The 19,922-nt window shown below is 42.9% G+C and overlaps 1 protein-coding gene across 4 annotated transcripts in view; it reads right to left on the bottom strand.

Annotated features, from left to right (window-relative positions):
* The window catches only part of Map3k20 (mitogen-activated protein kinase kinase kinase 20), a 185,921-nt gene that overhangs the window by 163,313 nt on the left and 2,686 nt on the right, over positions 1 to 19,922 (bottom strand). For 2 of the 4 annotated variants that reach the window (XM_031370614.1, XM_031370615.1), the window contains exon 2: positions 2,602 to 2,962. The gene's annotated coding sequence lies outside the window, so the exon portion shown is untranslated. Of the gene's footprint in view, positions 1 to 2,453; positions 2,577 to 2,601; positions 2,963 to 19,922 lie in introns of those variants that run through there. The other 2 variants (XM_031370617.1, XM_031370613.1) reach the window with 2 other exon arrangements.

The following is a 19,922-nucleotide window of genomic DNA, read 5'->3' as shown; positions in this document are numbered from 1 at the left end:
GGAGATTCAGGGAAGCCCTCTCTGCACTCAGTCACGGCAGCTGGAGCTCCAGGGATTAGCCTAAGCATTTCCACAGGCTGTCTCATAGACCTCCCCCCCTCCCCGGGAAGCCAGTATCACTGCCCCCCAAGGTTATAAAAGTCGGCCAAGCCTAATTTACAAATGATACCACCAGAAGTCAACTTGGGCCACCTTCTTTTCCTCCATGGTATTCTTGTTTTTTAACTTCATCATTTACTACCTCCTTATCCCTCCACCTCCTTTTCTTTAAACAGACCGATTTCTTGTTACCATAATGACTGGACTGCTTACCATCCAGTCCAGGCTTAATTTTCTATTGGCAATGGTGCCAAGGGGGCTAAGTATCAAATGTATGGCTCCCTGTTCTCAGTCCTTTACAGTGCTGGGATTATTTAACTCCTGTCACTCAGTGCTTCAGCTGTCTCTCGGAGCCCTGTATTATCTGCCCAGCCCAGGCTCTGGGGTTGATGGCTCTCCTCCCTGCACAGGTAAGAACCCTTTGCATAGTGCTAGAACTATGCTGATTTATGTGTGGTGAGCCAAGGTCAATAGCCACCAGGGAAGTAGCCTAAACTTGCCCCTAGTAAGATGGAAGGTGTCTCAGCTGTTGCTATTATGTTTAGATAGGACAGTCCCCCACCTTGTCCCATCTGTCCTGGGTAGAATAAAATGGAAAACAAATGATCCAAACTTTTATTCTCAACACCTGAGGGCACGGAGGCTTTCTGATTCCAACAGTACTGTATTACCACAAACTCCTTTTCCCAGCTTAACAGAACTCACTGACTCTTCCCTGACTGGGTCAAGTTCTAAGACCCACTGTCCACTCTGCTTCGGCTGGGCACACTAAGAGTTTTATCTGACCTATTTTACAAAACGTCCCTGTGACTTCTCCAGTGTCTCCTCTGATGATTCAATGATTCATTCCACACCCTTTGTAACTCTTGCCTATAATTCCGCAGGCCTATCAGACTCAGTTTCACTGCATAGACCAGATAGGCACTGAGCCAATGTATTGCCAATAGCACTCACTCTGCCCTAACTTAAAATACACAGTGCAGCCTGCCAAGTTTCCTTATTTGGAAAGAAGGTCCCTCAGTTCCCAAGATCTTTGACCATCCATTTTTAGATCTAAATCTGTGTGCTTAATATTCGGTTATTTATTTCCTTTAATGTGTTCTTATGTATCTCCCTTTAAAAAAATTGTTTAAAAGATTATTCAGCTACTTGCTTTCTAAGACAACAAAAACATTTCCCACTTAAACTTTTGACTTGTACATTCTCCAGTTAAAAAAAAAAAATCCCCCAAAATTTTTGTCGAAATTATGTTGTAAAAGACTAAAATAAAAAGTGCTCCAAAAGACCATTTTTCTCTCTTAATTCTCTTTCCAAACAAGCTAAATTCATGTTCATTTACAATCTCCCAAATCCCTCACTATTGTAGCAGAAATCTAAAACAAAGACTCTACAAATGATCAAAACCATAATTAAAATGCAGCCGTCACTTTTTTAAAAAATCAAAAAGGAATGAAATTTCAGAGTAGAGACAGGCCTACGACAAAGAAGTCTGGTCTTGGATCATTTGTTTATTTTTCTCGTTAAATATTTTGGTAGGTTTGGATCTATTAAACGCTGGCAGTTGGTTTCATCTATGGTCAAGAATACCAGAAGATTCGCTACAACCACCTCAGGGGTAAAACAGGAACCCACTTTAACAACAATCCGAACTCAGATGTCCTCGATCCATTCTGGAAGACGGTTCTCACACGCATTATTAATGAAGGCTGCTTATTGTGAAATCGCTGGAACAGGCCACCAAATGGTGTGCTTTCATTATTAACGAAACTAACAAAAATAGTAATTATGTTCTCCATAAACAGTGCTTTGCAGGATCTCCGGGCGCATGAGAAACACACATTTTCAGCAACCCAACAATGACGTGCCATTGTTTTTTTTTTTTTTTTCCAGGCAGTTCCATGTCATCTGGGCAGTTTAGAATTAAAGTTTTTTTCCGAGAGCTGTCACGCGCGGGGCGAGGCGTGGCTGCGGCCGGGGGTCACGGCGCTCAGCCGGGTGTAGATTCCCGCGCCTGCGACACCCGCGTGTGCTCCCACGGAAGGCGAGGGTGCTCAGGACGGGCAGCCGCCGCAGCTTCCCGGCGATCGCCGCGAGCTGTGCCAGGCCTGACTCTTCCGGGCACCGAGTGCCCCGCGGGATCGGCCCGGACATGCCCAAAGCCGTCCTCGGCCCAGCGGCAGGGGACTGCGGGCTCCGGGGGCCGCGGGGCTCCAGGGCACCGAGGACGAACGGAGTACAGCCGCCCGCCGAGCCCCGGCCTCCCGCAGCCGCGCTGCCCCTGCCCCGCAGGCCCCGGTCCCGCGGGTCCTCCAGCGGAGCTCGCTCCCGCCTCCCGGGTCCCCCACAGCCCTTACCTGGCTCCCGGGCCGGGTGCGAGCGGCGGCGGGGGTCGGGGACGGCGGCCCGCGCGGCTCCCACGCTTCCGCCGGAGTCAGGAGTTGAACATTCCGCCTCTCCGCGCGGCGCCAATGAGGAAGACTTCGCGGCAACAGCACCACCTACCTCCGAACGTGGAAGCGCCGGCTAGCCTGCCTCCGGGCACGCCCGGCCCGGTGCCCAGCGGGGAGGTCGGGGCTCCAGGTCGCGGAGAGCCCGTCTGCTGCACGACCCCCGTGAGACTGGATGCACTTGGTTGGGAAGGGGATAGCAGGAAAGGCGATGTCAGGATCGCCGGTGCCTCCGTGGGACCATCAACAGGTACTTTGGAGATTTTGAGGAGGAGTCAAGGCCTGCTGCTCTGGTTGGTGACTTTTAAGAAGAAGTGCCCGCGATTTCCCCTCGAGGAGCCAGAGTCCATTGCAAGTGTGAACAAAACGTGGCACCTGGCTTCGGGAAGGAAAGAAATTGATCGAGGAGGATGGAGCTGGAGAGGAAAGAGAGGAGAGAGGTTGCAAAAGTAGGGGAGACATTTTCTGAATTAGAATTTAGTCGTGTGCACACACATGGAGAATTAAGGAAAGTTGAAATCGTGCAAAATGGATATTCGTGTTTTAGTGCATGGCTTTATATTGGAGCAGGAGGCTTACCAGCCTGAAGATGTTAAGTCATATTCTCTTTCCTCCCCATCCATTTTAGTAGTGATTTAGAGAGTTGCTTAGGGATGGAAACAAGATAAGTGGTAGATACTGTCACAGATAGAATCGTGAAGGCCAGAGTTAGAGGGTACAGCTTGGGATCTTTTTTTAAAAAGAAAATGGGAATTGAGAGACATGTTTCAGAAAAAGGCCACAGAAATTTGTGACCCATTCTGTTGGGAAAGAAGAAAGCGATGATGCCAAGATTTGAGACCTGGGTGACTGGAAGAACGATGGTGTCATTGACAGAAATAGAAATCTGTGGAGAGGAAACTGGCTTCCTGCTGAGTTTTGAAGTCAGGAGAGGAAAAACAGGCAGAGATGAAACAAGAAACGGAAATCAGAAAAGAAGCCCAAAGAGAAATAGAAATTCTGAAAACCGTTCATATATATTTAATATATAAATGGGAAAGGGTGGGTAAATATACATTAATGAGAAAAGAAACCACGTTCTAGTCTACTCAAAAAAAGGGGGGGGGGGGAGCAATGGGCCCTTAAGCATGATATGAGCATGAAGAGACTTCAGTCACCTTAGCTTTAAAGAAATCTGATTGTGTACCGACTCTGGCCGAGGAGTCAGAGAACCTGGCTTTGCTGTTGCTCCTCTCAGTTATCATGTGGGACACTTACAGGCAGACCTCAGTTTCCCGCTCACCAAAATCAGGTGTTAGCTACTGGCTGGAGCTTGCCAGCCACCAGCCATCCATACATTGCTTTGTTCTGGAAGCATGGAACTTCCAGTATTTTTAGCTCACACTATCTCTCCTCATTTCCTCCATTCTATTTTCCTTCTATAATTAGACTCAGAGAGTAGCCAACAGGAACAATAAACTCTACAGAGTAGTTTCAAAACCATCCTTGAAGGAGTACCTCAAAGAGGGCCTCCTGCCTTCCCACTATGTTGCAAGGTCCTCTCTCAGTGATACCTTATATTCTATTGTGGGGGACCATGACTGTAATAAATACACAGTGATTCTGTGCTAAACTTAGGCTTGTCTCAACTCCTTTATAAGATTTATTTTTAATTTGTGTGTGTTTCCCCTTCGTGTATGTATGTGCACCATATGCATGCTTGGTGGCTATGGAGGTCAAAAGAGAATTTGAGAGCCACTGGAACTAGAGTTATATATGTTTGGGAGCCACCATGTGGATGCTGACTGAACCAGGATCCATTGCAGGAGCAGCAAGTGCTCTTAACCACTGAGCCACTTCTCTAGTCTCATTGCTTCAACTTTTGATTTTTTTAAAAAAATAAACTGAGTGTCTACTTGTGAATTATTGATGTCTTTAGACATCAGAGCTCATGTAGTCTCTCTGGCGTTTACTCCTAACACTCAGCTTTTTCAAACTTAGGGGGAAAAATCTTTTTGCAAGTTTGTTTTTTAGTTTATCCTCATTGGGCAGAATATAGATTTACGAGTGTAAACAGCAGTAACAAAAGAGTCCTCCTGAAAACTATCAAACCTTTACTTCAAAGGCTTCCACACTAAAAATAGATGTACTCTCAGCAGTGGGGTGGCTTAGAAGTCCTTAGCACCCTCTTATAGCCAAGAACACCCTCCAAAGTAAGCAAGCATTCTAAAGTTAAAAAAAAAAAAAAACCTTTTCAAAGTGCTGTTTAAATACAACTTAGCAACAATGTAACCCCTTATTCAATGAGACTGTCTCCCCTAAACTTCTCTTTAATGGAAATCCTGGAAATGACACCAGCTATCATTAGAAGGACTAGCAGGTAACTTGAAAGGAAGAGGGCAGTCATTGTCCCCTCCTCCCCTAAAGTGATAACATCTGCCCCACAGGTGGGCACTCCCTCCAGCCATCTTAGTTCTGTATCTCAGATGGGGACTCTTGGATGTCTGGACCACAACATTACAGTTAAGAATTACCCAGCTCGTCTACAGAGGCTAGTGCTGTACAGATGGGAGTTCCTAGGAAATTAAGGTGCGCAACCAAACGTCCTCTGTGGTAAGTACAGTCATTACCTTAGCATCATGACTGAAGCTTGCATCACTGTCAGAAGACAGCTCTCTGGAGATGCTCTGCCCTTCCATCACAGGGTTGGTAGCAAACACTTTTTATCTACTGCCCCATCATTCAGTCCTATATAATGGATGGTGATGAAATCCAGCCAGGTGTAGTGGTTCACACTGTAACCGCAGCACCTGGGAGGCTAAGGCAAGACAGCAGTTGTGAAGTTCAGCCAGCCTAGGCTACAGAGTGGGACCTTATCTCAAAAACTAAAAACAAGTTGGAAAAAACAAACAAACAAACAAAAACTGTTGTCCAAACCTCTTTAAAAATCAGAAAAGCATCTCCTCTTTCTCTTTTTTTCTCTTTCTTTTGGAAAACCTCCTGAATGTCTGGCTTAAGTAAGAAGACATGGATTCTCATTCTGCTTCTGTGCTTAATGTATTACAACATCACACATGTGTACTCTCTGGAAAATTCTACAGTCATGGAACTCTACATAAAAGCAGTCGAACTCAAGCCCCTGAAAGAGTCGTGATTGCTTCTACAGAGTCTAAGGGTGCTCCCTAAGACCCTGGGCAGTTTGTAGTTGATACAGTCTCAGGACAATGTCATAGCTGGATTGAGTAGGTAAAGAAAGCCCTTTGCTCAGGGCAGTGGCATGCCTTTAATCCCAGCACTTGGGAGGCAGAGGCAGGGGTTCGAGGCCAGCCTGGTCTACAGAGTGTCTACAGAGTTCCAGGACAGCCAGGGCTACACAGAGAAACCTTGTCTCAGAAAACAAAAAACAAAACAAACAAACAAAAAACCACCACCAACAACAAAAAACAAGAAAAACAAAAGAAAGCCCTTTGCTAGATATTAGAATCCAATATCTAAAACTGAGTTTGTCACAGCTTTCCAGCATCACACCTTGCCACTTGACTTAATTCAAGGTAGAAGTAACAGTAAGAAACTGATAATCTCATAAAAGATATGACTTGTTGTGGTTTCCCAAAGGAATCTTATATTTATTGCTAAATGGTATCCTTGCCAGGGCACACTCACTGAAACCAGGAAGTGCCTAATTTTTTTCTTTACTGGAATCAGGAAGGGTGGTGTAGCTCTATTTCATTGAGACTTTAGACAGAATTCTCAGCATGATTTGATAAATCAAACAGAGATCTGAGCTGGTGACGACACGGCATAATGAGTTGCTCTAGAAGTGGGGAGTTGGGCCACAAGGGTTGAAACACTAGTGTTGATGGGGTTTCCCAGGACACACTGCTGGATTCCGCTCACGCATCTGCCCATTCAGCATCGTAGCAGCTCAAAGGAAGACCCAGGTAACATGCACACTTGGTGAAGGAGGAACATGAGTGTGGAAGAAATGGCCAACATATTTGATAGAAGAATTATCTCAGGGCAAGCAAGGTGGTTCAGCACCTGTACTGCTCTTCCAGAAGAGCTGAGTTCAATTCCCAACATCCACACCAGACGGCTTCAGGGCATCTGACACCCCTGTCTTCTCTGGATACCCGCAGTCATGTGCACAGAAACACATAGATATAATTAAAAATAATAAAAAAATAATAATTATCTCAAAACCCCAAAGCTGCTGGGCATAGGGGTCCATGCTTATAACCCCAGCATTTGGGGATCATAAGTTTGACCCCAGCTTGAGCTGCACAATGAGATCTTGTCTCAAAAACAAACACCTCAAAAAACTTTGAAATTTTTTTGACACCCCAGTTCATCAAGTACAAGTTCCTTGTAGCATACTCAAAACCTTCAATTATCTAACCCCAATTTTCCTGCCCTCAAATTGTCTGCTATCTTGATGAGCTTCATACCTGCATCAAACTGAAATGTTGGCTATCCTTTAAGGACTAGCTAAAGCCTTTGCTTCTCCAGGGCCTTGTCCACTCTTCTGTGGGTTAGTAATCCTCCTCTGCCCCGTGGGGCCTCATGACTTGTTACACTCCATAACATAGTCATTTAATAATTTGCATGCCTGTCATTTCCTGTTCTTCATGAACCTTAAAGGCAAGATCCATGAATATCACTCTTGTGTCTATGCCCTGTTCCTCCTACCCTAACTGGCTCAAGGTAGTAGTATTTGAAAGCACTCATATATTTAACGAGGAAAAGAAAATGAGTTACAGTTGAGTTTATGATTCAATTAGTTCCATCTTTAGCGATTAGAGACCAAAGAAGAATGGAAATGAACAATGCACCTTCATTAACTAATTCAGTTAGGCAAATCACTAAATGCTTCACAAATACATGAATTGTTGAATGTATTTAATCCATGAAAGAGGAAGTGCAGGCTCAAGTGATACCACCCAATTTGCTGGATATCACATAGCTCATGAGTCAGGATGAGTTCTGGGTAAACCCCAGCAGCCCTGATCTTGTAGCCCATTTCCTTTCCATTGCACCATACCTTAGAGGAAATGTACTTCTTGAAATACCCAGTAAAGCGATGAGTTTAGCACATTGGTTCTCAACCTGTGAGTCGCCACTCATTTGGGGTTGTTTAACAACACTTTCACAGGGGTCATCTAAGACTATCAGAAAACACAGATATTTACATTACAATTCATAACAGTAGCAAAATTCCAGTTATAAAGTAGCAACAAAAATAACTTTATAATTGGGGGTCACCATCACATGAAGAACTATATTAAAAGGTCATAGCATTTCCCAAAGAGAAAGATTGCAACAAATAAAGGGGCAAATTGTGTGCATCCCCAAAGGCTTTTGTGTATAAACAGGAAAAAAATCCATATGTTTCTTGCCTTCAGGATTTTTCTAAAATACTTTAAGCCTTTTTTTGGTGTAAGTAATTAAAATTAAGCTCACCAGCTAAGCAGCATAACAGCAAGGGGACCAGACATCTACTCAGGCAGTGTGTTTCACAATGTGAATACCACAGTTTTTCACTGTAGTGGTTCGGGGACAGACCCCCAGACTTCTGTAGAGTTCCTATGTGTGAACCCACAACTTTTTACCAATATCACTTCCTTTCTCTTTCATCTGCATTTATGTCTTAGCAGTAAGACTGATCTCTGTGTGTGTTTTGTTTTGTTTTCTCATTTCACTTGCTCCCAAAAAAGTACACAAGAAAGCAACATAGGTCCTCTGAAATGCTTCCATGTAAGGAATTAGCACTCCTCACAACCTGGGCCAGGACCCTGCTGACGTAGATAGACCATACCAGCTTTCACGATCAGGACATTCTGGTTAAATATTAAACTCTTTTTCTCTCTACTTCTTTCATATTTTTCTTTCTCATGTTGAAATGTACCCAATTAATATCTTTGTTAAGTTCTACTTGCCCTTTTGGGGGCCACCCTTGGCTCTTCTCTGACTTTATAAGGTCCATTTGTATTAAGACCCTGTCCACACTGTTGTCTGTAACACCTTCTAATTTAGTAGCATCTGCAAATTTCATTAACATGCTATTTACTCCCTCTTCCAGATCATTAGAAGAAATGCAATTTCTTATGTATTAAATTTTGCGGTCGAATAAATTTAATTTGCTGTTGTAATTTCAATGCATGTTTTCTAAAGACACAATGCAGTTAAGAATGGCCTTAACATAGGCTTAAATCCATACTCAGTTTATAGTTATTTTACTATTATGCAATCCATTTGTGTTCTTTAATCAGCATTGTTGTGAGCTCCACTGAAGCCATAATCTATTGATTTTTCTCGTCCCTCTTTTTCAATACAGTCATCATCTTGGCTTTAAATGCACAGCAATAGCAGAGTTAGCCATTGTTGTTCTCTAATCTGCAGCTATTTATAAAGGGAAATTAAGTCTTTTTTTCTCAGCAAATGATCTTCCATTGATTTAAGAAATGTTCTACATCACGATCTTTAATTCATAATCATAATATTTGTTTTTCCTGTGCATAGTATCAGTGTTCTAACATGAAGTAGATTGTAGTTATGTTTTTGTAAGCAAGGAAATAGTATATAAGATACAAATGCTTTATATATTAATAAAATTCATTTAATAATCTGTATATTTATATAAATAAAGGTGAGTGTGTGTATATATATTTATGTATATTTTAAGTATGTCTGCTGATTCTTAGAGAGTCTGAGGTGACTTTGTTTTCTCCAGCAAGCCACTCTCAAGTCAGTACATGAGATTTATGAGGCCTTCACTGTTTGTCACACGTCACCTTCTTTATTAGTGTTCTACAAGGCTAGTTTGCATTTTCAGTGAGACAAGACTTCTGGTCCCATGTGGCGGTTTCAAATCATTTTACATCCAATTAGTCTTTGTGGTCTCTGAATTATTTTCAGAAAATGTCTTCCTTTTCTCTCCCAGTCTCTATTCCTTTCCTTTTTTTCTGTGGTGTCCTCACAATATCATCCCATAGTGACCATTTATCTTGTATCTTAGAAGTTTTTCTGACTTTTAAAATGTGGTTTCCTGATGTGAGTCACTCTCCTAATAGCTGTGCTGACCATTTTGGGGTGCTATCATCAAGTTTACATGCAACTGTTAGATTTATTATTCAATGTGTGTATGTGTGAGTGTGTGTGTGTGTGTGTGTGTGAGTATATGTGTGTATGTGAGTGTGTGTGTATGTGTGTGTGTATGTATGTGAATGTGTGAGTGTGTGTATGAGTGTGTGCGTGAGTATATGTGTGTATGTGAGTGTGTGTGTATGTGTGTGAGTGTGTATTATGTGAGTGTGTATGTATGTGAGTGTGTGAGTGTGTGTGTGTATGAGTGTGTGCATGCATGTGTGTGTGTGTGTGTGTGTGTGTGTGTGTGTGTGTGTGTGTACCTGAGTGCAGGCGCCTGTGGATGCTGGAAGAGGGCTGGGTAGCCTGGAGCTGGAGAACAGTCCATTGTGAGCCACCCGATGTTGGTGATGGGAACTGAACGCTGGTCTTCTGCAACAGTAGTATGCGCTCTTAACTGCTGAGCCATCTCTCTGAAAAAGTGATTTATACATTTTCTAAAAGCAAATAAAATGTACTTGTTTCTTGCAATAGAGTAAAGACAAATATATATGTTGCTTTTACTGCGAGTTAAAGGCTGTATTTGTAGAAGACTTGTTTCAGAGCCTGTGCAGAGCAAATGCCCATTTTTTTCAGTAAATGTCAAATCGTTTCATCTCTGGTTTTGGATACAGTCAAATAATGAAGCTATGGTTTGGAGAGAACATTTTTAGTGTTTCAGGATTTCCCTGTCTTAACATAATTTTATTCATCAGATTTAAAGCTAATTCCATAAAAGACATAGAGATTAAAGAGATAAAAGATAATAAGCCAGTTAAAAGCCTGGTGTGCTGGCACATTTCTTTAATCCCAGTACTTGGAAAGCACAGGTAGGAGGGTCTCTGTGAGTTAGAGGCCTGCCAGCGCCATGTAGTTCTAGGCCAGCCAGAGCTACATAGTAAGACTGTCTGGGGGGAAAAAAAAGGAACAAGAAAAAAGTAAAATTTGTTTCCCCATGGAAACTTGTTTCTTTTCTTTCTCCCTCGATTCCTCATTTTTTGGTTAATTTTGAAACCTTAAAGAGTTGAACTTTTCTTTGAAAACATTGATTTTCTTGAAGCCATTTATTAGCTTCATTTTCTGTTTAGAATACGTTGTCTTACACTATTCTCTGCGCATTTGTTTGTGACAGAGTCCCACCCACAGCCTCAACCTCCCCATGTAGCTCCCGCTGGCCTGAAATGGTGATCCCTCAGGCTCAGCATCCCGAACGCTGGGATGAACAGTAGGCTGCCACCTGAGATGAGAGCTGGTTCTTGAGACACTTGGCTGGCCCCTATTCTTGGCATCCCTCTTCCGGACACACTCTGCTCTATTTCCTGTCATACTTTGTGTGATAATTCTTCATGTCATAACCCCCATTTTCAGCCCTTTTTGAATTTCTTTTGAATTTGAAAATTTCTTTGAAATTGTCTTAGATAGTAGTCACTATCTCCTGGTGGAGGAAGAAAAATCAAACACATGTGTTACATGCTAGGAAACAACAAGAGGCAGGATGCATTTTGTCCTAGGAGTCTGGACTGATACAAATTCCCTGCAGCAGGGTGGGGGTGGGATGGGAGATGGGGAGGATAATTCCTTCAGAGTGAACAGCTGTCTCCCATGTTCCTGCAAGATACTCATGTATGCAAATACATTTTTGCCCCCGTTTCTTAAACATTTCACTCAAGATTCTCTTGTGGCCGGATGTCAGGAAAAAATGCAAATGAGTTGAAATAACTGAGTAAGTTGTCTTAGTTTCTCATTTCATTAAAATAGAGCAAGTCTTATTAAATCTTTGCGGCAGGCATCTCAAAGTAATTGTAAGTCAGATTTGCAAAAATTCCAGGGAATTATTTTCAGTTGAGCCGTCAAATCTCAGCCTCATGTAGCCGGTCTACAATTGTCTAGATGGCCAGTTTGTCTAGGTCATTTTGCTATGAAAATTAGTTATACAAACCTTCCACAAGTTTCAGTGTGTTAGATTGGCTCAACAACATAGGCAGCATTCTCATCTCTAGAGGAAGTTGCTTTAGACATATCACATGGTGCTGCAGATTCTGCCTGTCCCTGATGGATGTGGATACGGTCAGTGTTAGTGTTGACATACTATTACAGAACAGGGTTCCTAGTCACCTTCACATCCTGAGCCTGATTTCAGCATCATAGTACAATTATCCTCAATGGACATGTAGTTGGGAACCAAGTTCCAGCTCTCCCTCTTCCCCAGATTAGGTGAAGTCAGGATGGTGAGAGAACTTGAGGCTTTGATGGATCCCTAAGGATAGATGTTAATGGCAACATGGAAGTGCCCTAAAGGCAAGAAGAATGGGGGGGGCGGGGAGAGGGCTATAATGGTAAAGTGTTTGCTGAGCAAGCATAAGGACTTGCATTTTATCTCTGAAACCTGCATGGGAAAGCCACACATGGTAGCATGTACTTATAAGCTCATCTCTGGAACAATAGAGATGTGTGGATTCCTTGGGGAATCCATAGCAGCAAGCTCCAGACCATTGTAAGACAAAACCAAAACCAAGATGGGCAGGACCTGAGGAATAGCACATCTGACTTCTACCTTTGGTCTACACACACACACACACACACACACACACACACACACACACACACACAATTAATAGCTGAAGGCATTATGGAATAGGGACTTTTTTTTTTTTAAAAAGGCTGTGGTGCTAGATAAACGTGGACTGATAAATCACCATCTTCTTTGAAGCTCCAGGACCTAGGATATGTCACTTAGCCTCTCTGGGGCTCATTTCTTCCTCTATAGTTTGAGGGTAACAATTAGGTTTTTGTTTTGGTTAATAAATCAATACATGTACAACATTTAAAACAGGATCTGCTCCGGAGTCCGCAGTCAGTAAAGCAAGTTATTGTTATGATTGACTGTGGTTCACATGCTAAGCATTTATTATTATTATTGTTACTTTTCTGTTCCTTGAATGACTTGTTTCCCCTGGAGTTCAGTATTCTTTTTAATTTAGATCTTACAATTCTATGTTCTCAGGTACCTCTAGTGATTACTAGTTATTGTTTATGTATAAGAAGGAATTACTGTTCTGGCTATTTTAGGGAGCTGGCATGGATTTTCTTCTGCTATATGATGTAGATTTCTCCTATAGGCACTTTACTAAACATGTCTAGTCTGTGTTAGGGTATGTTGCTTGGCAGGCTTGCTTTAGGAAAACTGTTGTCCCTGAAATCCCCATAGGCCCAGGTGTTGAAGGTCGAAGTCTTGAGATTAGGGCTCAGCAGAAGGGTTTCTAGTATAATAATTAGGGTTATCTCTGAAGGATCCATCTTTTCCTTTCTTGCACTTTCCTGCCCGCGATATCAGGTGAGGGATTTTGCTCTGCCATGTGTCTCTGCTACAGTATGCTTCCTCACCACAGGCCCAAAGCAATGACCCAACCAACCATGCACGCATGCCTTCAAAAAGGGGCTAAATCATGTGGAAAGCACCCACCTGTAATTCCAGAGCTCGGGAAAACTTGAGTTCAAGGCCATGGCCATAGAAAGTCAAGAAGGGAAAGAAAAGGAAGGGGAAGGAAAGGAAAGGAAGGGAAGGGAATGGGGAAGTGAAGGGAAGGGAAGGGAGAAGGGAAGGGAAGGGAAGGGAGGGGAGGGGAGGAGAGGGGAGGGGAGGAAAAGAAAGGAAAGGAAAGGAAAGGAAAGGAAGGGAAGGGAAAGGGAAAGGGAAAAGGAACAACAAAAAATGTGACCTTTTCTCTGCACAAGGTGATTGTTTCAGGTATTTTCTTACAGTAAAAAAAAACTAATTCAATAACCATGGTCCCCCCCCCCCCGTTGGTTTTGTCTGTATGATTGAGTTATTGTTGCTGTGCCTTGGGCTGTAGGTCATTTTGTGAAATGATAGTCCACATGGCCAATGAAACCATGTGCAAGATGCTGCAGGAGGTGACAAGAAACAGTGTCAGGAAGACTGTACGTGAGAGTGAAGACTTCTCTGGGGGTTCAGAGCCCTCAATTGAAATGACTAGTTTTAAAGAAAATAATCATTTATTTACGTGCATGTGTGCATGTGTGTGTGTGTGTGTGTGTGTGTGTGTGTATGAGGTCAGAGAGGTGTCAGATCCCTTGGCATTGGAGTTACAGCCAATTGTAAGCTGCCTGATGTGTGCAGGGACACAAACTTGGGTTCTCTGCAGGAAGAATGGGTGCACTTCACCACTGAGCACTCTCTCCAGCTTCAAAATGACTACTTATTAAGAAGGTAAAGATCAGGGGAGATTAGAAGTTGGTTCAAATCTTTTGACCTGATGAAGGGCACAAAAATATCACTCTTGCCTCTGAGCAGTTACCAGAAATAGCAAAGGGTGAAATAACCTACCCCTTAATGAGCTCATTATGACTTGGTGGCTTTAAAGAGAAAGGAAGAGTGACCTCAGTGTGTATTCTGGGAGTTTGTCTCCAAGTGGAGTGGCAGTGACTTGGAGAGGCTCCGATTTCTGTGAGCATGTCCCCATGCTCAGAATGTGCTTGGGCACAGCCTGGCTCCTCATGGCTTTGACTCTTCACTCTTCATTCCCAATCAAATCTGAGTAAAACTACACAGGAAAGATATTTACTGTTCCTGATAGGAACACATAAATACATACATACATACATACATACATACACACATACACACATACACACATATACACATACACACACCATACATATACATAGCATACATGCCATACACACACACACACACACACACACACACAGCACACATACTACACACACACAGCACAGCACACATGCCACACACACCACATACACACACACCATACACACACATAGCACACATGCCATACACACACACACACAGCACACATGCCATACACACACATACACGCACACAGCACACATGCCATACACAAACACACACACACAGAGCACACATGCCATACACACACACACACACACACACACACACGCACATAGCACACATGTCACATACACATACACACAGCACACATGCTACACACACATACACCATACACACACATAGCACACATGCCACACATACACAAATCACACACACACACCATACACACACATAGCACACATGACAAACACACACATGCACACACAAAGCACACATGCCACACATACAGCACACATACCATATACACACATACACACATCCCATATACACATATATACACCATACACACATACATACTACACATGCCATACACACACACACACATGTATACACACACCATACACATACCACACACATACACATACACATGCACACACCACACCACACCACATATGCTATACATACATCACACATGCCATACACACACCATACACCACACACACACTAACACACTAACACACACATACTAACACACACACACACACACACTACACACACACCACTATACCACACCACACCACACAATGCAGGAAGAGCTAGAGGCAGTAGGTTTTAAGCAACTGTGCTTTCCTGATTTGATGTCAAGTCAGACCTGTTGTGTTTGTCTTGAGCTGGGCTGGTTACCCAGGCTGCTGTCACCTCTTAAACTCAAGTTATCACTCTGTTGTTTGGTTTCTCCTTGTTTTTCTGAAGCAGTGCTTGCTATGTAACCTGGGCTGTCCTGGAACTCACTATGGAGACCAGGCTTCCCTTGAACTCATTCTTGTGTGTCTGCTTCTACCTCCTAAATGTCCTGATTATACACTGTTCCTTAGCAATTAGACCCAGTCCTTCCTGTGGTCATTGGCTCAGCTTTACAGATGTCTGAGGTTACAACCACATGCCACCATGACCAGCCTTATAGTTATTTATTGTAATTTATAATACCCATTTCAAGTAAATGGAGCCCTATAACAGGAGCATCTCCTGAAAGTTTCAAGTTAGCATGATTTAGTTCTCAACAATGGCATGTCAGTCAGCCTGTAAGATGGAATGGAGGCAACAAAGAGGAGAGAGAAGAAACCAGAAGACTGGCAGCCAACGTGGCCAAACAAGATTGTGCCCAGTGAGGATGCTTGAAGCTCTGTAATGAAACCCCTTCTCCATATTACCAACAAGTCAGTATGCATACATAGTTTAATCATGCACTGGTTTCAGGGGCACCAATTTTAATAAATAAAGCATAAAGAACAGCAGGATATACAAATGGACCAATCACACTGCCTCAGAGAAAGTACTGCAGATGCAAGCGAGCCCTCTCCTTTATGGGGAATACAGAGCACTGTCAGATCTTGAGAAAATTAGTCTTTCTGTAGCTGACCTATGACACACATAGGATATATGGAAAATTTATTCAAGGATTCTGTCTCTGTCTCTGTCTCTGTCTCTCTGTCTCTCTCTCACACCCACACACACCCACTTCTATCTTAAAGATAAAAATCCAGGAGGAACAATACAGATCACTCAACCTCACTAGCCATTTGGTTTTGGATAACCAATCAATTGGTGTGCTCTTCCCAACTGGTCAGCCCTAGAAACACGTACAAGTATCATTATACAGATTGAGCTGATTGTGTGTGTGTGTGTGTGTGTGTGTGTGTGTGTGTGTGTGTGTAACAACAATTTAAGAAAAAATAGGCCATGAATTTGAAAATGAGCAAGGAGTGGGGAGACGGGAGAGTTTGGAGGGAGGAAGGTGAATGAAGAAATGTTGTAATTATAATCTCACAAAAGAAAGGAAGTAGTAGGGCTGGTGAGATGGCTCAGTGGGTAAGAGCACCGTCTGCTCTTCTGAAGGTCATGAGTTCAAATCCCAGCTACCACATGGTGGCTCACAACCACCCATAATGAAATCTGATGTCCTCTTCTAGTATGTCTGAAGACAGCTACAGTGTACTCATTTATAATAATAAATAAATCTTTAAAAAAAAAAGAAGTAATAAAAGAGGAAAAGAAAACTTGTCCAGGTAGCAGATAAATTACTTCTTAAAGTACTTAAAGAAGTTAATTTTTTTCTGGAAAAACAAACAAACAAACAAAAAGAAAAATACAAAATAACTTGCTGAGCTAGCTTGCCAGTGGTCCCAGCTACTGAGGAGGATGAACCAGAAGATCATCATCGAGCTGAGCAGTTTGAAGCCAGACTGGGCAACTGGGCCAGAGCTCATGTAGAAATAGCCAGATGCATACATACATGTGTACATATGTACATAAAATCTTAATTACTGTGTTTTGCAAAGTGAATCTCATGCTTGAGCTTCTGACGATCCCCCATTGATTTTACTGCGTAGCATCAAACGTGTACAGATTCAGTCCTCTGGGGCAGAAAGTTAGGCACTCAGGGCACCCTCAGCATGAATGAGTGTGTCGGAATCAAATCTATTCATTGGTGACCCATGCTCTATCATCAACTAAGTGTGCAAACTGGGGCAAGCTATTTTATTTCTGTGTGTTTCTTCACCAGTAGCTAGTGACACTATTCATCTCCTGAGTATTTAGAATAAAATGCCACACATATGTGCCTGGCTCGGAGTATGTGTTCAATAAATGGAAGGACTGAGGGGCAGGAAGCACTACTGACTGAGTCAGCATAGCCCAGCAGATCCCTTTCCAAATTCAACATTCAGAAAGCTTCTTAGTTAAAGTTCTGAACTCCTTAGTGGCCTTCCTTGTCCTCTAGCTAGGGAAAAATAAGAATTTTCTCCCCAAGCTCCACCCAAGTACTTCTTGGAGTCCCAAAGAGCTCTATATTCATGTCCCAGGCCTTCTGGTTGCTGAAGATGTGCCTTTTAAATACACATGTGAACTCTGCTCATGTGTAATATGGCTGCGTATCTCAGCCACTGTCACTCTCCCCCACACACAACTGTTTCAATGTTGACTTAATGTTATTCATTTGCTTTTATTGTTATTGAGAAGGAATTCTTAATTAAAATGGCCCAGCAGCACCCAGCTCACACAGAGTGCTGCAAGTGATAATCCCTAATTTAATGTATACTTTGCTTCATACTTACAATTTAATTTCTGAAGCCAGAAATACAAATGGATTTTATAATGGCTTGTATGTATTAGATAAGAGAAGATTAGGACTGTTGATGAAGAGCTAGCTTTTTACGGCGAAATCTCATAACCATGAGGAATTGATTCTAGACTGTGTGAACTGAACTTCTCAATGAACACCCAGGCCACGTGAAAACCTAATTTCCAGTATGATTTATGTAGGTATGATTTGTACTTTAATTTAAATTCTTTCTATTTGTTTCTTTCATTTTTGATCATTTGATCTGTAGGTAGGAAGCATGAGTCTTAGGGACAGAGAGATAGCTCAGGGGAAGAGTACTTATTGCTCTTGCAGAGGACCAGGGCTCAGTTCCCAGCACCCACATCAGCTGGTTCACAACTGCCACCTACCAGGGGATCCAACACCCTCTTCTGGCCTTTGTAAGCACCTTCATGCACATGGTGCACATAAACTCATGCAGGCACACACACAAACACACACACACATAATGTTTTAAAATCATTTTTAAAAAGAAACATGAGTCTTTTATCTTATTTTCATTTCTCTTCCTTTCATTCAGTAACTTAAAGAATGTTATCTGTTAGTTACAAAGAATTTTTAAGCCATACCTGCACACAGGCATCCACAGCTATATAGGTATTCTGGTTCAACAACACATGTCTAACTATTGTAACACAAGTTTGGGGTACAAAGGGTGTGGTGGTTTGAATATGCTTAGCCCATAAGAGTGGCACTATGAGGAGGTGTGGCCTTGATGGAGTAGGTGTGGCCTTGTTGGAGGGAGTATATCATGGTGGGTGGCGATTTGAGGACTCTTGTGCTGAGGCTCTGCCCAATATGGAATGAGTGTCCCCTCCTGGCTACCTGTGGAAAAGAGAGTCTTCTGGCTGCCTTTGGATCAAGATGTAGAACTTTCAGCTCCTTCTTCAGCACCATGCCTGCCTGCATGCTGCCATGATGATAGTAGACTGAAGATGTAAGCCATCCCCAGTGAAATGTTATTCTTTATAAGAGTTGCTGTAGTCATGGTATCTCCTCACAGCAATGGAAACCTTAACTAAGACAAGGGAAAAGTGTTTAACATAATTCCCTAACTGTCCCCCATTCCCAAGTCATTTTCAATGACTCAAAGCTCGCATGGAGCTCCTTCTCCCTCTCCTTCTCCCTCTCCCTTCCCCCTCTCTCTCTTCATCTTTTTGGAACATATCAAAGTTTTCAGCCCAGGTCTGTCCTCCAAAGCCTATGGTGCAGACTATAGCACACACAGGGAAGTCTGGTTGATGGGTACTCCAGTGAGATGGTAATAGCTAGAAATAGCCCCACACACCATGCAAGTGTTCCTCAGTCAAACCTGGATCTAGCAATGCTCAAGCTTGACTGCTTTCTTCTGTCCAATGTTGCCTCTCCCAAGCCTGCCAAAGTCACCAAGATAAACACTTTAAACAAGTGGCTTCACCAGGTCTGAAAAACTCCCAACAAACCAGAGTGGCAGAGTCTCCAGCTATTTCTCCCATGTGTTGCCCTTGCTCTAGCAGATAGTTTGCAAGATCACACTAACTTTCTCTTCCCTACTTCTACCATTTGGGAAGTATGACTTTGAAGCTCTGCAGCGGTGCGGTGGGGGGGGGGGGGGGGATGCAATGCAGAGAAAGGTATTTTTCCACCTTCTGACTCTCAGATGGCTTCTCAATCCCCTTTGGCTAGTTTGGTGCTGTATAGTATTGGCGACTCATTCTACACTGGGCCCCTCAGAGCCTTTGGTTAACTCCTTGCTTCCTGCAAGTCTTTCTCAGCCAACAAGTAGCCAGACAGGTGGCCCACTAGAGTGGAAGAGATCACATGAGCAGAGATGAGGCTTAGCAGAACTGCCCAGGTGACCCATTATCCATGGTTGTTTTTAGAAGTCAATGTTTGAAGTGGTTCAATATACTCTGTGATGTTTGATTTATGTGCCAACTCAATGGGTATTTAGGAAATAAGATTGGTCTTTAAATTGGGGTATTCTATGTAAAGCAGACTGATTTTAGGACAGAGGCACTCTGATGTAGCTGTAATCAGTGGAAGGCACCTAAATAGAAGTAGATGACCAGCTTCTCCTAAGAAGAATGCCATTTTCCAGCAGACTGCCTCTGGACTGCATCAGTACCACCAAGTCTCTTTATAACAGGCCCTTAGAAGTGGCATTTGCTCACAAAGCATCAATTTCTCCCTTGGGCCCACAGGTAACTAAGTGCACAAGGAAGACCTGGTATCTCTGTGCCATGCTTTGATTTCTAGAGAGAGAGAGAGAGAGAGAGAGAGAGAGAGAGAGAGAGAGAGA

The sequence above is a fragment of the Mastomys coucha genome, unplaced genomic scaffold (assembly GCF_008632895.1).
Source record: "Mastomys coucha isolate ucsf_1 unplaced genomic scaffold, UCSF_Mcou_1 pScaffold15, whole genome shotgun sequence".
Lineage (NCBI taxonomy): Eukaryota > Metazoa > Chordata > Mammalia > Rodentia > Muridae > Mastomys > Mastomys coucha.
The sequence above is the reverse complement of the archived record's forward strand: the minus strand, read 5'-3'. Positions and strand labels throughout refer to the sequence as shown.